Source organism: Cryptomeria japonica, chromosome 6 (assembly GCF_030272615.1).
Source record: "Cryptomeria japonica chromosome 6, Sugi_1.0, whole genome shotgun sequence".
Classification (NCBI taxonomy): domain Eukaryota; kingdom Viridiplantae; phylum Streptophyta; class Pinopsida; order Cupressales; family Cupressaceae; genus Cryptomeria; species Cryptomeria japonica.
This window is the reverse complement of record NC_081410.1, coordinates 94,808,902-94,830,221: the sequence shown is the minus strand read 5'-3', so window position 1 is coordinate 94,830,221 and position 21,320 is coordinate 94,808,902.

Below are 21,320 nucleotides of genomic sequence, written 5' to 3'. Positions count from 1 at the left end.
CAAATGCTCATAGGGTAGATCGTCAGTTTTCTGTTGGTGACCGTGTGTTCTTGAGAGTGCATCCGTGGAAGAGTCTGATCCGTTATGGAAAGGGTTCTAAGTTGGCGCCTCAGTTTGTTGGACCTTTTGAGATCCTTGCGAGGATAGGAAATGTTGCCTACCATCTTGCCTTGCCACCGAGTCTATCCTGCATCCACGATGTCTTTCATGTTTTAGTTCTTTGACCTTATCATCCTGATGTGACACATGTTCTTGATTGGAACTCTTTGTAGGTTGAGGGCGGGCAGCTTTCCGTGGAGCCCGTGCGCATTCTTCAGCGTTGGGATTTGATCCTCAGGGGTCACACCATCGACCAGGTAAGGGTCCTATGGGACCCAAATGATGAGACCTTGGTGACTTGGGAGGATGCAGCAAAGATGAGAGAGTTGTATTCTTATTTGTTTTAGGCTTCCAGGAGTAAGCCTAGTTTTGGGGGGGAGAATGTAGTACCCCTACTTGTTTGAACTCATTAGCCTCATATTTTATTATTGTGTGTTTTCAGAGGATACATTACCATGATGTGTTATTCAGATTTTTTATGACATGATTTCATGCTTTATCTGGATATGAGATGAGTAATTTATTGCAGTATTTCAATACTTGTGATTTATGGCATTTTATGGATTATTGCTATGTACTGACACTTTACTTTATCTATGCAATGTGGAATTATATGTTGTGTGTCTGAGAGTGTATTGGATGCAAGGGGGATGATTTTCCTTCACTCATTTCTGTGAGCCAGGGAACGTCGTGATTCTCCTTCATCGATGTGTATGTCTTGTTTTTTATATTGTATATATGCATGTGTGGTTTGGTGATGCAGGATATTGCAGGTACAAGTATCAGGTAGGTGCGGGGTATCGTCTCCACCTGGCTTCACAGGTCTGAGTGTGCCTTATATTTTCTGATGGAAGTGGAGGAGATAGTAGCTGACCCTATTTTAGTCATTTACACTCATGTGAGTGTCGTCAGTTGGTTGTCCAGTTAGTTAGTTCGACCTTCGTATTTTGTCGTTTGATCTTTTTATGAGTATTTGCTTGAGATTTGTTTAGTTTGTGTGTTTTAGTGGATTTGATTAATTAATTAAGTTATGGAATTATCTCATAGTTGATTTATGTATGCATTGAGATTATAAATTTAATTAATTAAAAGAAGTTATTAAATTAAGTTGCTAGCTGCATGATATTAGAAATATATTTTATTTAAATTTTAGTGAAAAATAAATTAGATTAATTTCATTTATTGTTACTAGAATTTTAAATAAATAAATGATTAAAAGAGTTAATAAGAAAATTGGAAAAGAAAATAAAATTGCTTTTATTACTAAATTTAGGTTTTTGGAAAAAAGATATTCAACCTAGAATTTTAGTTTAAAAAGAGGAACAGGTCATTATTTTAGGATACACAGGAAATAGGTCAGGGATTTAGGTGAAGAAATTTATTTGGAAGCTTGTTGAAAAGATTAGGGCTCTTCTACATATTTCTTCCAGGAAAGCTATACCAGGTTGGGTGGCTTCTTTTGATTGTTGTTTTAAGAAAATATTTCTATTTCTTCTATCTTCTGAATGATGTGTGTGTTAAGATGATTGTCATATCTTGTCTGATTAATTTTGTTCTTAGCTAAAGTCCATACCTGAAGTTAATTTCTAGTTTAATGGAAAGAAGTTGTTTCTGGGTCTTTGTGGATTAAATTTTGAGAAAATTGGGAAAATTATTATAACAAATTTTGCCAAGAATTTTGTTGTGCATGGAAATTGCAAGATTTGGGTGGGGTATGGGATTTATCAGAGAAATCATTCCCTCTTGTTTGTTTGTATTCTGATATTGGTTATGACAGTCTTTTAATTGTATCACTGTAAAATTGTTAATTACTTTAGGAATAAATTTAATTATAAATTAAATTTATTGGGTTATTTATGTTTTGGGAAAATATTTTATTTAATTATAAAAAAAATATTGTAAAAGATTAAATTCTGTAAAAATGAAATTATTGGAAAATTATTGTTTTATTTATGTTATTGAATTTACTGAAAAGAAATTAATTTTAAAAATATATATATATATATATATATAAATTAACCCTCGGTAGCACTATTGATGGTAGTACGGCTATTGTATGGTAGCAGTGCTACTTACGGTAGCAGTGCTACTAGTGGTAGCATGTGCTACCGTGCATAGCATATGCTACCGTGCACAGTGGAAGAGATTAAATGTTTTTTTTCTTTAATTCCACTGTGCGTACCTTGACATTGCACTTTCGGGTTTCATGCCCGGGGTTGTGTATTTTGAGATATTTATAAATTAATTTATTATATATATATGTATGTATGTATGTATGTATGTATGTATGTATGTATGTATGTATATATATGTGTGTGTATATATATATATATATATGATATTTTAATATTGTGGAAATTAAATTTTGAGTTGTTAAATATATATTTGTAATATAATTATAAGTGAATTATTTGTAGGTATTCATATAATTATATTATATGAATATAATTATATGAATAGTTATATTTATATTTTATGAATGTAATTAGATTATACTTTGGGTGTTTTCAGAAAAATTTGTAAATCTGGAGATTTTACATTTATGCTTGAAAACATTAGGAGATTAATTTTTGTGTGATTGATTTAACCTTACTGGACAAATGACAAAATTGATTTGTATTAATATAGCTATAAATTCTTATTATCTGTAAATTCCTTATTTGCAAGTTATTTATGCTTTTGGCCGTTGTAAGAAAAGATTGCCTATATTAGTGTCTTTTGTAAATGTTGTTTGCAGTCAAGCTTAATTCCATTGCAATTCTGGTTGAGTTGTCATTATGTCCTATGTTATTATATCTCCTTGGTCAGGTGTTGTTGTATAACCTTATTGATGTGAGCCATTGTGTGTTTTGTCCAAATGGTCAATCTTGGGTTAGTGATTGTGTATCCTTCACCTATCATTTGTCAGGATTAGTTATAGTTGTCTGTTTCGCCATAGAGTTCTCATAGAGAGATGTTTCATGTTAGTGTCCTATGAGAGAGAGTCGCTTTTGAGTAGGGTTCGTGCCCGAAGTGGATGATAGGATAACCCGTCGAAAGTCAATTTAAAAGTGATAACCTAATAATATATTGGGGGGACTAAAATAAATATTATTTAAGATAATGTACCTCGTGCATAGGTGAAGTGCTTGTATAGGGCTCATAATGTTACGAGAAGGCGTGGAATGGCAAACTTACCACCTTGTCTTCATGAAAGGATTGGTAGGGTCTACATGAGACTTAGTTGGAGCCGAAAGTCGGAAGAGGTTACCAGGACAGAGAGTCGGGACCTAGGAGGCCTACCATGGTAACCATCAAGCTATGCAATGACACTCTCTCCTTAGAGTCACCAGTGTTTGTAAGTTGAGTCATATGGATGTTTGTGGAGTCATGTAGTTCTTTCGTACTTGTCTTCTTTTGCTTGCTTGAGGGTTCTCTACTATCTCCTAGCACGGTGGGGTGGTTCCATTTCGGGATCACATGGTCAGGTGGTAGTGCCACTTCCCACCGGATGTTCTGGATTGTATCTTCAAGCGGGGAAACACTAATACATTTGGGGTCAAATTCCGACAAAGGTTTCTGACAGACAAGGAGCATTGTGTGAAAATTTGATTTTTTTTAAAAATATGCCTGTGTTCGTCGGAATTCTGACGACATCGGGGATTTTATAAAAAAAAAAAACACAACGCATTTTCATTTTGATCAAAGCAATTCGAAGCAAGCGGCGACTGTCTTGCCTCCCTACCTCCCCCATCGGAGCGATCTCTGCACAAGCAAGGTAAGGGCAACTAATTTTTTTCCACAATCATATTAAGACTTGTTTTTTTTTGTGAATTAATCCATTTTACGAATTAATCACATGCCGTGTGTATTCTTCACCATTTTGCCATTTTTGTTATTGGAGCATTTGCAACTAATTTCTGACGAAAAACCCCCTTCGATTATTCTTTGATGGATGTCCATACCTTGTTCCAAAGCTCCTATTTTGGCACACGCAGGGAGGATGTTAGAAAATGTTGTAGAGAAACATTTCTAATAAAATACAACAGTTATGGATCATGAAGCCCTTGACCCAATAGACACTACACATGCAAAGCTCGAAATGAGTTAATAAAATGTTTTTGAACCAAATGCTTAACAATATTTAGACACGATAGTAACGAGGATTTTTACAAAAACAACCCTTAATCATACAATAAATATACATACCAGTTTGTATATTTATCAGACACGGGCTACCAGTTACATAGTTGAAAATATAACAATCAATGGGAAACAGGGTAACAAACTTTTACTTTTCAAACCTTAAAACAAAATGAGAATAATGAAAAGATACACATAAATATCCATTGTAACTAAAACCAATTCCTTTCATTCACTATTCAACAAGTCATCAACTTCCTTACCAAACTATCATGGAATGTCCAAATTTCTTCCTCATCCAAGAAGCAAGAACCCTAACTATCGTGTGTCATAGCCAGAGCTCAAGATATTGTAAATGAATTTCGATGGGATGATAAAAAAAAGTTAAGTATAATATATTCCCATTTTCTAGTGACATAAAGTGGCCCATTCTTTTAATGCCTTTAGAAAGTGTTTCAAGCCCAAAGTCTTTTAGACACTATATTCAATGCCGTTAGAAAACTACTAGGCAACAATTCTCTTAGCCAATGATCAAAACCATATAACATATGCTCACATATTCAAATAGTATCACCAAATTTGATATTCTATGCAATATAAACATAGACTGGAGTAAACATATGAATGATGAGTCTTACTAATAAGACCCTTTTCCAAGTACATATTAAATTTTATCTTTGTCAGCCTATATCATATGGTAATGTATCCTTTTTCAAACCATGTAATTGTATTTGCATATGATCATTATATTTTTCTAAAGCAACCAAAGTCAATGAAGATACATGCTAAGAGATGATTGTTCACTGATGTCATTGTAATGTGAATCCTGTAGTGTTCTTTTTTCATTGTTCTGCGGTGCTTCTCAAGCTACACCAACATAGTTTTATTTAATGGCTTTGTTTTGATAGTGATTTCTCCATGGCTTCCACTATCTTTTTCTTGGCACATTCAATGCATTGTCATCTATCACTACTATTTATTGTCCTTTTTACCTTTATTGAGGTTGTTCTTATACATGTCATTCACTTTGTCTATGAGTATATCTCAACCAATTCACTATTGTAAGTAGAAATAAAAGATTAGTCTCATCTCTTTTACTATTTTAGACCTTCATAGTAATCTTTGCAATATATCATTTCCTTCCAATTATATGGAATAATGATTTTCTTTTCATGGAATGTGATGAAGGCTTGAGTGTGTCTTCTTGAACAAAAAGAGGACTTAGAGAAAGTAGATTCACATAAGGATAGGTGGATTTTCCTAAAGATGAAGGGATAAAACTTAACAAAAAGAGGACTTAGGATGATGACAAGGAGGATTCATTTAAGGATATGGAATATTCACCTAAGGGATAGTGTATTGTCCCAAGAATATGGAAAAATTATTGATTGGTGGAATGACATACTAGATCAAGGAATGATACAAGGGTAGATTCACCTAAATATAGGGTAAATTCAGCTAAAAGGGTACGCATGAGATTGTGGTACTGAGTACCTATCTATGGATGGTGTATTTGGATACAAGTATGATGAAACCATGCTTGTGTATGATGAAACAAAGTCCAGATCTCTATTATAGGTCCAACATAATTTCTATTATTTGAGACACCATTTTATTAGCATATCCAATTAGGGTAATTTATGGGTTTAATTATGGATCATGTTGTCTATTTCCATGCACTATTGAACTTATTTGGATGTATTGTGATTATTTTAATTCTGAAGTTATAAATAAATTATGTTTGTACCTTAGAAAGGGTAACTCCAATTGATGTTTGGGTAGTTTATTTGAAAACTTATGGTGATTATTACCCTATGTTATGTAATGGAGTTATTTTTACACTAAGTAATTAACTAGAAAAATGAATTTGTATTGTTGTACAAGTATGATACAATACAAGTATGATGAAACCATGCTTGTGTGTTTACATGTTTGTGCATCCTATTGAGAACCAACCTCATTGTTGAGGAAGTCAATAAATGTGGTGTTAAGTAGAAGAATGGAAAACTCAAGAAGCTATGGTGACATATTGTGGCATTAGTAGGGATTATCTCTATTGACCACACCTTTCAAAGATAGTATCCCCTAGTTCTCCTCATAGAATGGACCATTGGATAGCTCATAGTGGTATCCTATCCTACATTTATCTTGATGGCATTGTCGATAGTTGGTATGTGGTTCTTGGTACGGGTTTCCTCTTACCCTATTATCTTATTTATATCTTTGTTCCAACATGTGGAGATTGATTTTTGTCATGCTATGATGATTTTCATGTTTGCATGTGTTTTGACATTATGCAAATAGATATGATGTCACACCATACTTATGTTTTGATATAGTGTAGGTGATGGTTACATGTTGTTGACGATAGCGATTTGGGTTCAAAGACACAATTCCACACACACACACAAATATTTGAAGATACATTTTATATTATTCCTTCTTAGTGGCGATTAGTGTTGGAAGATTTGCACACATGTAGAGAGGAACTCATGTTAGATACAATAGGTTGTGTTTGATAACATATGAATGTGCCTCATGATGTATACATATAGCTTTGGTGTGTGACATGCATGCACATTTTTCCATAAGACACATTGCTATGTGGCATGTGCCCTATGCATGTCTTCTTTGTGAGGCACGTTGCTATGTGCAATGTGGCCCTAGTGTGTCTTCTCTATGAGGTGTATTGCCATGATATGTTAGGATTTGTAGTGTGCAGGCCACAAATGCATGCATGAGGGACTATTATTATAGTCATGTTTTTTGGGCATGTAGCCTAGGCATGTCTTCTCCATTAGGTACATGGCCATGCCGTGTGGGATTTTTTGTCTTAATGCCACAAATGTACACATGAGGGACTATTATTGGAGTCATGATGAATCTTCACTCTATTTAGCCACAATTTCTAGTCGTATAGTTATGTAATGTGCACTTTGAAGGATTATGAAGTTTCCTTCAATTATTGATGATCTCTCATCTTTGTTGCATGGGCCAACAATTTTATTTTATCTTGTTTGAATTAGTTTAATCACTATTGTGAGTTTTCTCTATTGTGTAGTTATTGTGGCTATGTTTGATTTGCTATTGGAATTGAACACATTTATTTGACTTATTATTATTACTATTTTTTCTTTCTTTCAATATTTATGATCTTTGGTAGTTTAGTGAAACTCTTGCTATTTTTAAATGTTGCCTTCTTTGTTGTGATGCGATTCCTCACCAAGATCAACATAGATAACCTTGGATGAGTGTATATAAGGAATCAAACATTGGGAAAATTTGAGGATAGGGGTAAGTGTTTGTTGTATGGGTAGCTACGATCCACTTGTACATTCTTATTGATTATTGACGGCTATGTCTTGGAGCTAGATAATCCCATTAAACAAATAAGGGGGAAGTCATATATAATCATATGGATCCTCCCTAGTTGTGTGTGGATTCAAGACCATCATTTCATATGGTTCTTGGTTACTTTGTGAGACCATGGCATCCTCTTAGACCAATATGTGAGCCTTGTATTGTTATCCCTGCAATGTGGATGAATAAGTGTATGTTAAAATAAATGCTTTGCTTAGAATACTCAAAAATGTCTCTCAGAAAGTCTGCAACAAGCAAACTTTTAGTAAGAATTTGCAGACACAATGCTTAGAAATTCACACAATCAGCTACATTAAATACATTCTCTATTAAGTTCAATGTTTTAAGATGAAAAAGAAGAGTTAAATGGTTTTGGTTTGATTTGCAATTTTTGTGAAGTTTTTGCACTGAAGTTTCCATAGCCTGATTTTTTTGCCTGTGAAGAAAGACCATGTCAGATAACATCAGCGAAGAACAAAATAAGGAGACAATTGCTAGATTATGGTCTAACTTGAAAAGAAAAGGTGATGGGAAATGTTATTGTCCCTGCAAAATTTGTAAGGGCTTAAAGACTAGAAGACTTCTAATCAAAATAGCTAAGAAAAATTGTAGGTAGCATGGTCACATTGAAGGGGGACATGATTATCATCCACTGGTAAGTTTTTCATTATATCATTTTAACAATTTATATACATAAGAAATCACTTGATAATGAGATCATGATCACGGTTTATTTATGTATATCAATTTTATATAGGTGGAGCACCCTGGAGCACATGGTATGGATCAACAAAACCCTGAGAATATGGTTTCTGAAGTGGAGGAACATGGAGGTGTGAATATCAAAGTTGAAGATAATGATCCCATGGAAGATGATGATCATGCACCAGAAAACACAATTGAAGATGATGGTACAAATACATTGATCCATGACACATTTAGTACTGGCACAACTGATCATGATGATCAGGATGAACTTGATGTTCATGATTTACCTCTTCTTGAGAAGGCATATGAGCCCCTTTACAAAGGCTCCCAAACAACTCTTCTCTTTGTTGTATTGTTGTTGGTGAACTTGAAGGTTATGAATGGTTTATCCAACATAACAATCTCATGTATGTTAAGGTGTGTCATACATGTCATTACAGTTAATAAATGGTGAATCATGTACCATTAATATTCTTTATATTAACACCTCAAACTTTTTTTTTTGTTGTAGATTGATAGGTAGGTTTTTCTTACCACCATCAAATATTCTACCTCTCTCATACTGAGAATTATCTGCCATTATGAAAGATATTGGAATGGAGTATCAAACAATAGATGCTTGTCCCAATGATCATATTATATATCATAAACAACATGAATTTGGAACAGAATGCCCTGAATGTCATATCAGTAGATATCGAATAGATCAAATAACAAAAAAGGTGCCTCGCAAGGTTCTTCGTTATATTCCCATTATTCCACGTATGCAACTATTATTCAAGTGCACTAGCTTGGCACAATTTATGGATTACCATGCACACAATAGAAGTCGAGATGACATTATTCGAATGCCTACAGATGGTTCAACATTTATGGACATAGAGGAAAAGTGGCCACACTTTAAAGAAGAACCTCATAATCTCAAGCTTTCATTGGCAGTGGACGGTGTTAATCCATTTGGAGAGTTGAGATTTGTTTATTCGGTGTGGCCTATTTTTGTTATCAACAATAATATTCCTCCATGGATGTCAATAAAGAGGGAGCACATAATGTTGGCAATGATTGTTCTAGGTATTTTATCATTTAATAGTCATCTACATTTAATTATAAATATTGCAGTAAAATGGTCATAATAATTATGTAATGTTTTTGTTCATTCCACTAGGCAAGTACCAAGTTAAAGATATGAATGTATATATTGAGCCCCTTATTGATGAGTTGTTGGAGTTATGGAATGGTGTGACCATGTATGACATCTCTAGACCAATAGGACAAAGACAATTTCAATTCCATGCAATGCTTGTATGGACAATACATGATGCCCCAGGGCTAACACATTTTTGTGGTACACTATAGTGTTCAAGTTGCGCATGATAATTATAATTATAAAAATTAACAGATTTAATAGAATTATACATTATCTTGTAGGTCTTCAAACAAAGGGAAAATTTGCATGTCCAGTTTTTGGTCCAAAGATGAAATCCTGTCATTGAAAAAGTTTAAGAAAGCAGGTGTTTGATGAGTATAGGCACTTCCTTCACAAAAATCATAAGTACTGGAATATTGAAAAACATCTTTTCAATGGGAAAGAAGAGACTACATCAAAGCCACGAAGAATGACTCCTCACTTATGGAAGTTGGAATATAATAGAATTAATCGTCAAGGTAATGTCATTCCATCTAATGGTTTATGTTTGGAATTTGAATTTTTCTATCATGTTTTGTTTATTGATGATGTAATTGATGATACTGAAGGTCGTCAAGGCATGGATGGCCACCTTCCAAAGGGACTAAAAAGTTATCCCAGACACTTCAGTAGGTTGCCTTACTACAAACAGCTACAAATTGTGCATTTGTTTGATGCAATGCATATTGGAAAGAATATAACAGAGACATTATGGAAAATATTGGATGGAAGGTATGACAAAGAAAAAATTGTCAAAATTTGTAGTGACATTGTGGAATCCAATCATGCAATGAAAAATGTCATTCAATCAAATAGCAATGGAGATCATATTAATATAAGTGCCCTTCCTTGGTTATTAACGGAGTAGCAAAGCAATTCTATAAAAGAAGTCACACAAAAAATTTGACTTCCCACAGGATTTGCTGCGAACATAAACAATCTCATATCAAAGAAGAGTGAATTTGGGCCAGGGATGAAAACGCATGATTGGCATACCTTCATTAAGGTAATTCGCGTTCTTGTGTATTTACTATATATTTTTATACTGTGCATGTACTTTTCATTGTATTATGTTAGAAAACAATGAAAAGATCATTTTATAATTGTTGTAGTACATTCTACCTCTATCTCTCCCAAACCACTTCGACAATAATATCAAGCAAGTCATATATGATCTTGGAAAATACATGAGGTAAGTAGTGACATTTGTTCAATTTGTTGTATAGATATTATATTTGCCATTTGTTTTACTTGTTATGCAATATATTGTATATTATTTTGTAAAGTCTCGTTTATATATTTTTGCGTCTTCAATCTCTTTTAGGTGGTTGTCATCTAAAGAAATCCACAAGGAAGATATAAAATATTGGAAGAGAAAAATCCCTCATCTAATGTGTGAAATGCAAAAGTGTCTACCTTTAACTTTTTTCAATGCACAAGAACACTACCTCATACACCAAGTTGAGGAGATCGAATTGTGTGGACCTATACACACTAGGTCAATGTGGATGGTTGAGAGGCACTTGAAATTTTTGAAGGCTTTGGTTTGACAAAGAGCACATCCTAAGGGTTCTATGGTGGAGGGATATATGGTATACCAAACTATGGTGTACATTACTAAATATCTTCCTAAGTTTGTAGCAAAAATCCACGTAGATCGAATTTGGGATCCCAACCCCATTAATAAATTTGAAGGGGAGCACTTGATGGGGAAAGGTAGATTGAAGAAAGTGAGAAATAATTATAAGATGTTATTGTATTAAATTAATTCATCTTCTAAATAAATCAGTTGTAAGTGGTCTATTAATTATTTGTATAGTTGGTCGGTAGTGGGATGCGCTACATTTTTATATTGCAAACAATCTTGATTGGATGACGGTGTGGATTGAACGATGTCAACATTCTAGTCGCACATTAACATGGGATGGTGTCGCTTCATTGGTTAAAGAAGCTCATCGTAATGGAGATTCCAATGTTACACAAAGGGAAATTGATTTAGCATATGGTTTAAGAGATCAACAGGTACGTATAATTTTATTAATCACCCGTATGTTTATCAACTCATGATGCAATAATTTTAATATGTTAGACATATTGCAAGTCAAACACCACAAGGCTATGTGCTGCAATGGTCATAAATTTCGCATCAAACAGTTGGATGACACGAAGAAAACTTGTGATTCTGGGATAACTGCAGTCTTTGAGGTGACCAATATTTCATCTAGAAACGACATACATCCTCAAGTGTCTCAAAATCAATACTATGGCATTTTGGATGATATACTTGAGTGTGACTTTAATTCCTTCAAATTAGTTTTGTTCGTCGTCAAATGGTATAGGCTACGACTGAATAAAAATGATCCTGATAGAACTGTTATCAAACATAATAATGGATTTACAATGGTTAATACAATGTCGTTTGAACGAGTTGGGGATGAGCCCTATGTTCTTCCAAGTCAATGTGAGTAGGTATTTTACTTGGAGGTTCCACATAAACTGGGTTGGTCATTTGTTGTTAGACATGATCCAAGAGGAAGGCTGATAATGTATAATGTGATGGAAGAAGAAGATACCGAAGAAGTAAAAGATGATATAGATGATCATGATCGACAGTTACTCGATGATGTTCTTGATGGAAATGTACACGAAGAAGAAGCTAATGATGATGATGGTGCTGCTACTAATGATGATGGTGATGGTGATGGTGATGGTGATGGTGATGACGGACACAATGACGATGACAACGATGACGATGATGATGATGATGATGATGATGATGATGATGAGTTGGATGAAGAAGAAGATCAATGACATGAATGAATTGTATGAGATGCGATTATTATATTATCTATTTAATATTGATATCTTGATAGAAATTGATTTGACTTATATGATTACATAAATAATTCATATGTTTTGAATTCTAATGCCATTACTTAATTAATTCATGATGCACCTCTAGCTATGTGATAGATGGTGATTTAAAATACATATGTGATGGATTACATGCTTATGATGATACATGTGACATTTTTTGAACTTTGTGTTTATTTATGGAATGTGGACTACTTATTAGCTATGTGATGGATGGTGATTTATGATACGTATGTGATGGATTACATGTTTATGATGATACATATGTGATTCTTATGATGCTCAATTACAAATATGATGATACATATGTGATGCTTATGATGCTTATGATACTGCAGTATTTATTGTTTATCAAATTACAAATGTAATGCTTATGATGCTCAATTGTTGGTGCAGGAACCTGAACCCCTTTGACGAGGATCCTGCACAGTCTCATGGATCGACAAGTATAAGTCAATACACCTTATAGAAATAATATATTTTTTAAAAATTACAAGAAAAACAAACTTCCTCAGTTTTTTAAACCTCAACATTAGCAACAAATCTAATACAGTTATCAACACTTGAGGCCCCAGTTGGACTTACTCAAATTTTAATCTCAACATCAACTTTATGGCCAACTTCTTCATCAATATTACCCTCATTTGCAAAATATCTCTCTCATTACCAACTAACTCTCTCATTTGATGGTGCACAGGTATCACCAAATAGGTATTTGTCAGATGTGTCTTCCTCGAGTGAGGGAAATGCAGGAATAGAAGAGGAAAGTGAGACATGTAGTAGATCTCAAATAGGGAGATCAACTAGAGGTCAAAAGATTAGAAGAAAATTCAATAAACGCATGGAATTTTTTCTTTCTCAAGGGGGGTCATGTTCTTATGATGATGAGACCAAAGGCAACATTGAGGTGCCCTTGAGGTACAAACATCTACTAAAACAATGTGTACCCAAGGAACTTCCTCCAATAAACACTGATTTTTGTGTTAATGAGAGGATATATCGCATAGCACCTTCATTGTTACATGGTTTGGGCCTATTTTCCATGGATAGCGTAAAGGTCTGTTACAACAAAGTTGCTGAATTGATGGAGTTTGTTGGACCTTGTTACAATTATAATGATTGGATGCAAATTGTTTGATATAAAAAAAAGTATGTGTAGGTATGCACTGTCAGCCAATTATATACAACAAAAAGATAATGATCAAAGTAAACAAGTGGCTGTATACATTGATAGAAGGCCAAAAGCAACAGGGAATATTGCAGGTTTTATAAATAGTACACTACTTGGGTCAACTAATAAGCAACCCAATTGCATATTTGAGGCACGTGAGGGAAATTATGTGTTTGTATGTGCAATAAAATCAATAAGTGTAGGGGAAGAGCTGCTAATCGATTACAATTTGAATTGTATAGATACAAACAAAGTTACTATCATGGGGGTGGTACGTACTATATATATACCATTTAAGCCAACTTCCAATTAATGAATCCAATAAACCATTGTATATTAAGTTTTTTTGCTAAGTCTATTGGTTTCATTTCGCTAACGTTTTTATATTTTTTCTTTGTCACAGGGCCACATGGATCCACCACATAGCATAGATAGGGGTGTAGGTCCCGACACTTCTACGGAGTAGGTAAACCTCATTGTAATTGTACAAATTAGATAGAAGCAAACTGTTACATTATGATCTTTTCTTGAGTGTTTTGAAGTAATTTTGATAGTGTTAATTATATTCTTGTCACAGATGAATGTTCGGGATAAGGGAAAGGAACCTACAGTACCTCAGCACCTCCATAGGGATGTGGGGCACTCGATAGTGTTATGCGCTGATGACATCGCACTTAGCGCAAACTCTATGCAATTTGTACAAAAGAATATTAGAAAAATTAGGCAAGAGATTGTTGATTTGGCAACCATAAGCCCTCAGACTGATGAGATATCAAAGAGGGTGCAACTATTGTTGACGACAATGGAAAACTTGCAAGTAAGCAGTAATGAAAGCTTTAATCATAACAAAAGTTCAATAATGGTTTATATTTTTTTCTCTTTTATGTCATTAACTAAAATATGTATGTGTTGTTTTTACAGAAATTTATAGGGCCTCATCATCCTGGTGGCGATGATCAGGGTATTGTGAGTAGTTCAGGTGATGACCATGTCTTATATATTAAAACCACTCCTTTGGACTTGTGAACTTGCTTTTTTAATGTTTTACATATTTAATGTATTACTCTTTAGGTGCTGACATGGGTCTGAGGTCGAGCCCAATTGTGTTGCCGACTGCAATGTCAGCAACACATAGCATGCAGACATCATCTATTGCACCGGCTCGTGTTGACCCGCCCACTGGTGGTAGATCCCTCTTTTTCTCTCTCTTTCGTTATGTGTTTATTACCCTTGAAGTGTTCTTTCTTGGAGGCATTTCATAGTGGATTCATTTACTGTGGTAGGAGATGCACATGAGGATGCGCTAGAGGCAAGTACTGCTGATAACATACCATCATTTCCTGGATCTTCCTGTATTGCTAGTACGGGAACGTTGCAGGCCACATTGGTGGTGAGTGACGAAGAATTGATTCCCTTGAAGATACAGAAGGTTCCAGGTACTTTAAAAATATTATTATATATAGTCTAATTGTAATTTACTTACTGATCACTCATTTTGGACTAATGATCCCATGTTTTTTTTGCAAGAAATGATATTTTTTATAAAAATCTTAATGACATTTCATTGCAGATATTTGGGCCCACCATACGTAAAAGGTGGAACATCATACGTGAACTAACCCTTATCCACTATTTTGATTTCATATCATTGCTAGAATAGTTTTCCTTTTATCCATTTCTTGAACTATATCAAAGGTAGCTTCAGTTTCTTTCTAAATCTAACAAGTTTGTTTTTGCTTTAAAGGTGGAATGACCAAGAAAAAAAGTTAAAAGATGAACTCACAAACCGTATGGTAGGGTTGTTTGGAAATGACACATTCGACAAGACTAAGCTCCTGGAAAAAGATGGCACATATCTAAAGTATGTGAGGGACCAATACAGGACACATTTAGAGAAGAACGTAAAGTATGAGTGTCCCCCCATGATTCCAGAGAGGGAGTGGAAGGACCTAATTTTGGATGCAAAGGAGAGAATTGAAAGGAAAAAAGGAAATACACCACATGACGCCAAAAGAAGGTATGTGATACTATTAAGAATGTGAATATGTACTAATTATTCATTATATTTATATAATCTAACATATTTCAAACTTTTCATAGATTGAGTGACACGTCAAAGGCAACCAAGGCAAGACAAGAAAAGCATGGGCAACACAAACTCGGCTCTAGTGGTTATATGAAACTTGCCACATGAATTGTAAGAATTAGTAAATTAAGTATCACATCAAAATATTTATAAATTGTAAACAATTTTTTTTTATCAAACAATACAAGCAAAATTCACAATACTAAGCAAAAATGCAGGGCTGTGAATTCAATAGAGTGCCCACAAAAGATGACAAGAGAATTGGCTACCAGCAAGGCTATATAGTCATGGCTGAATGGCTATGAGAATTGAGTGGGCAAACACGAGATTCTGATGCATCTGTCACAACGGTAATTAAGCTAAATGAAAATTATTTCAAATTGAATACTTAACCAATAATCTATTTGATGTTAAGTTTCAACATAAAGTGACTATATTTTTTTTAAATAAGCAAGCAATGATAACACTACGCATGACATTGGAATGCAGCATGATAATCATGGAACAGAACCTGTACATGAAGGTCCGGATGTGCATCCTAGTAGTGGAGGTATTCATTTGCTATTCAATTTTTTTTATGTAATTATTAATACAATTAAACATCTTAAATTGAAAATTAGTGTAGTAATTAATGTAACCTTTATTGTTAATATTTTAGAGCATGTAGACAACATCAGGAACATGATGTTCCCCAATCAGGTAAAGAGGACCACTGTTATTCCTTTAAACAAATTTAATTGCAATTGGTGTATTGATTAATGTAACATTTCGTATTTCAACTCCAGAGGATCTAGAGGGTGCTCAGCATGTCGAGGTTGAGGCTAGACAAAATGATGTGGAAGATGATGTGGCCCCATCAGGTAAAGAGTGTAACGGTTGTGTTCTTTAAATTAATGAAATACTTGTAACAATAATAAAAAAATGTTTTGAATTTAACCCAATTCTTTGTTATTGCAGAGGACCCCCCTTTGGTTCAGCATCCTCATCCTTTGTATAGGACTAGGCATACATCAAGAGCATGAGAAGAGGGCAAAACATCCAAAGATGGGGGAAATGATGAAGAAAATGATGTTCCACTTAGTCTTTTCATAGCTTCAAAGAAAAAACAAAGAAATAAATGATTGTAATCTACCTTATTTTATAATAACTGATTTTTATGTGTAATGAATGTAATTATGTGCTAATGAATGTTCATGAATGATATGTGTTGATGATTATTGATGAATGTTGCGTTTTAATGAAAGTTAATGAATTTTATGTGTTAATGAAGGTTATGTGATAATGAATGAATGTTATATTTTAATAATGGATGAAAGAATGAATGAATGTTAGATGTTAACAGGGAATTTAGAGTGATGTTAGGGGGGGGGAGGGGCCAAATGAGCTTCCACCTTCACGTGGTTGGCCCTGTTAAGTAAAGAATATTAAACTATTCTCGAAACAAAGTGAAGCTCAATAAGATGTGAAATGTTTGAAAGGTGAGAGTCCACAAACAGATGTGAAATGTTTAAGTAGGCCTCCCAATGAAGTGGATCTCATAGACACGAAGAATCCTATATAGAGAATCATTGAGAGCCCTTGAAGAAGCAAATTTGAACTTCAATGAAGCAATACATGATGGAGGAATATCTTGCAAGAGGAAATCAAAGTCATTATGGTGTCATCTAGATCTTAAATGTGGTCTACTTTTCAAAAAAGTAAAGATGCTTGATATGAATGTGTCCTAGTGGGGTGAATCTAGAAGACATATAATCCTATTGCAAAGAATCATGGAAAGTTCTAGAAGAAGCAAATTTTAATTTTGAAGTAGCAATGTGTACAAGAGATGTTCTCATTTGTAGATGGAGTATCAAGAGGAGGATCACTAGTCCATGGACCATGTCATTGTTGTTAAATACCTATGCTTTTGTTCATAGTCACTTGGTGTAGGAATGAATTCAATGAGATAGGGTAGGAGATCCTACAAAATGTAATTGTGGTTTCCCCATCAACCTCTACCATTGTGATTAAAGGGGTCTCAATCATAGAAGGGTGGATAAGGTAGCATGGATAGGGAGGGCAGGTACAAGTTTACCCACTAAGCACACCACCTCATATGGATGGCAAACTACCACATGGGGCCAAGAGGGATGGTATATCCACTCTTGGGCTTAGCATGTGGACAGCTTCAGGTGCCCTATCATGTTTCTCATCCAAGCCCTATTATGGTTTAACTCTAATTATGCATTATAGATATTGTGTAGTTCACATAAAATTGAAATAGTTATGAATATATGCTATCTAAACCTAGTTGAAATGGTTGCTCTATGAATTATACTTTCAATAATTGTCTAACATGATTGTAGGTTTTATCTAACATGATTGCAGGTTTCAAAAATTATTCTAATACCCTAATGGTATTGTTTCTTCATTGGGACTACTCACATGCATTTGAGGACTGCTAAACTATCATATTCACATAATATTGTCTCAATAATAAAAAGAGAACCCTAGGTCATCTTTACCATTATATGCTTTTGATCTTGCAACTTTGTGACTACAAATAAGATTTTAGTGGGATTCTAGGACTTCTCCTATGTTTTGATTTTTTCTTTCTCCATTGGGGCTATATTGTTCTAGGGTCTTAAACTAAGACAGTGATTGTCTCCTGTAGCTTCATCCCTAGTTGTCATTTGTATAATTTGATGCCAATAAGGACTGATATGCTGCTCCTTTCAGTGAAGTGTCATATTTCTTTGGACTGCTCATACCATATTCTAAAATTTTATGAAAACCCTACAATGAATGACTCCTTGACTATCATCGTTGTTTGTATCTAACCATTTTGGATTTGAGTCCTGATTTGACTATATGGCTTCTCTCAATAGAAAACTATTTAAGGCATTTGTAACTTCTAATCCATGACTTCTCATCAAGCTTTGGCACATTGAGATTGGAACAGGGATCCTATACACCATCACTAGAGATTATCAACAAGAGAAGATTCACATATTGATCCTTTGAACTGATAATTCTTGATTGCCTTTTTGACTCATCATGCTTTGTAATGGTGATTATCTTATTTATGGCTTGATGGATATTGATCTCTCTCTCACAAGTGTTTCAACTAATCTTTGATGAATACAAACCCTTCTCTTTTGTTGAGTGCAAATATCATGAATGCATTTAAATTTCTTAACTATCCATAATGACATTTTCAAATATCTGAGACTACACTTAGGCCTATTGTCTCTTGATTCTTCATTGGACTGTGGTTTCTTTGATAGTTCTTTGTAGCTTTATCTTTGAATGGTCACTGTCTTATTTGTAGCTTTGTATTTCCTTTATGGTGGCAGACCTCATGCAATGTTTTCACCTTTAAAACCAACACTAAACCTTTCAACAACCATCTTCATAGACAGTTTGATATCAAATTGTGATACAACATTAATCATTTCACCACTGTTATCAATTATATTTTTGCATGCTTAGTGTCCATGCCTTCATTATGCTTGAGTTGATGACTGCTGCAACTTTATTACTGTCAAATCTGCTTCATGATGTCTTGTATGCATATGACATAATGCTAACCTATTTATCAGTGGTATAGACTTTTCACTTTGTGTCATGGCATCCTTTTCTCTTTCATCAAGATCAGGGGGTGAAGAAAATAATTATGACACTAAATACCTATGACCTTGCACTATGAACTGCCCTTGCACATCTTCCAGGACTTCATGGGCTATGGAAATATTGTGATTTTGACCTTTCACAGCCTTTTGATTCTTTTTTGGGCTGCTAGATGGTTGTCTCTGATCTGACTGTAGACCTTGGTGCTTCATATTTATTGTTCTCTCTTGAAAAGACTCAGATTAGGACCTCTATTCATGCTTTGACAGTGATACTTGACACTGTCATCTCCATATCATAGCCACTGTCATTCATCAAATCTCATATATTGCTGCTCTCAGTGTTATACCTATTAGTTATCCATGTTGAAGACTCTCACACACCTTCTAACACTATCTTAGACTTGGATTTTGCTATTTAATACAACATAAGACTATAATGAGGCTGCTATGTGTCATTGATTTGACAAATTCTAATGTCTGGTAGATGACTTTGATGCTCTCAAATTGTTCTTGAAGCTTATATGGCTTGGTTCTGATCCTTATAAGCTTTTAGACTAATTTAGGCACTATGATCTCACTCCAAATTTATCATTTATTGGTTGTTCTTTTGTTGATAGTGACATTTATCACTTCTTTCATCTGAGGCAATCACTTCTTGACAGTCAAAAGGTTGCCCATCAATTAGTTTTCATTGTCTTTAGCTTCTTGAGACCTCTTATTTATTGATAGAGAATGACAATAAATTCTTCAATAATCAATCAAACCTACTCAAATAAAGAAGGAGCTTCTTCTAAAGTTGACAATGATCCCATACTCTAAGAAGAGGATTTCCATTTCTTATCCATGTTGATTGTTACAAGTCCTATGAGTTGTTCACGTGGCTATAACAGTGAATGTTACTACAAAAATTCTAAAATCCACCTTTCTATTTTAATGTAACCCTATAACTTGTAATTTTTTGTTGTGATTGTCTTTGTGTTTTGAATCGTAAAAAAACTCTTATCATTGTCTTTTTAATTCAAAACCCTTCTTCATTACAAGCTCTAAGTAATCTATTCCTTGCTATACTTATGATTATCTATTAAAGCTATTCAAGAATTGGGGAAAACCTAGACACTATTATCAATGTCTAAACCTTCTAACCTACTACTCTACTAGTCCTTACTGTCATTGTTATTTTGGTGGAGGCTGGACTATACTTCATTTGAAACAAACAAACCATCCATACAAATCATGCTTTCTCAAAAATGTGAAATCCTAGACTAGAGTAAAGAAGATAGCTAGCCTAGACATGAAATGCTTTAAATGTTCCAGACACGTAGCTACTCTTTGTTAGAATTTCCCTTCTAATTTTGCAACATGTCATGGTTCTCCTTCTACATGGCTGTCATACTGCACCTTCGACTAGAGCTTACCAAACTGAATACTAGGATTTTCTCTTTCATCAAAAGTGGAGTCCTCTACCAATGAACTCGAGATCCTCATCTTTACCACAGGTTTATCTTGAATTTTGATTGACCTTAGTTAGAATGGGCATTGAATAGTCTAAGAAAATTATCTCCAAAATGTTAAACTCAAACTTCAACTCATGAATTATAAGGCCACGCAAGTTTTTATTTCTCTTTTGATGAAATTTTAGCTCCCCACTTTAAAGATTTTGACAGTATTACGATAAAACAAATGTGACACCTTTGAATAAATTAAGGCTTGAAAAACCTTAATAAAACTTGGAATGAGCCTAAAGCTTAGAATATGAAAAAGAACTCTAATAAAGAAGCCTATAGAAAATGTGTTCCACAACAGAAAGGTAGATTCAAATTCAATTTTGACATTGCTCCAAAGGACAACCCAGGTATTGCAGGAAGTGGAGGACTCATTATGGATAGTGAATGTAAAGCCCTTCACATTATTAAGCTTTAGCCCTCCACTTTGGCATTAGGGGACTAGAGATAGAAGAACGCTCACTCCTTGTGATCAAAGGAATACAAAAGAAGGGAGTGACCAGCAGAAGGTTATATAATATTAGAACAGTATTAGTGCTAAGCACAGACATAACTTTTGCACATTGTTATGAATAGGCAAAGTTGGCAAACAAACCAGCGG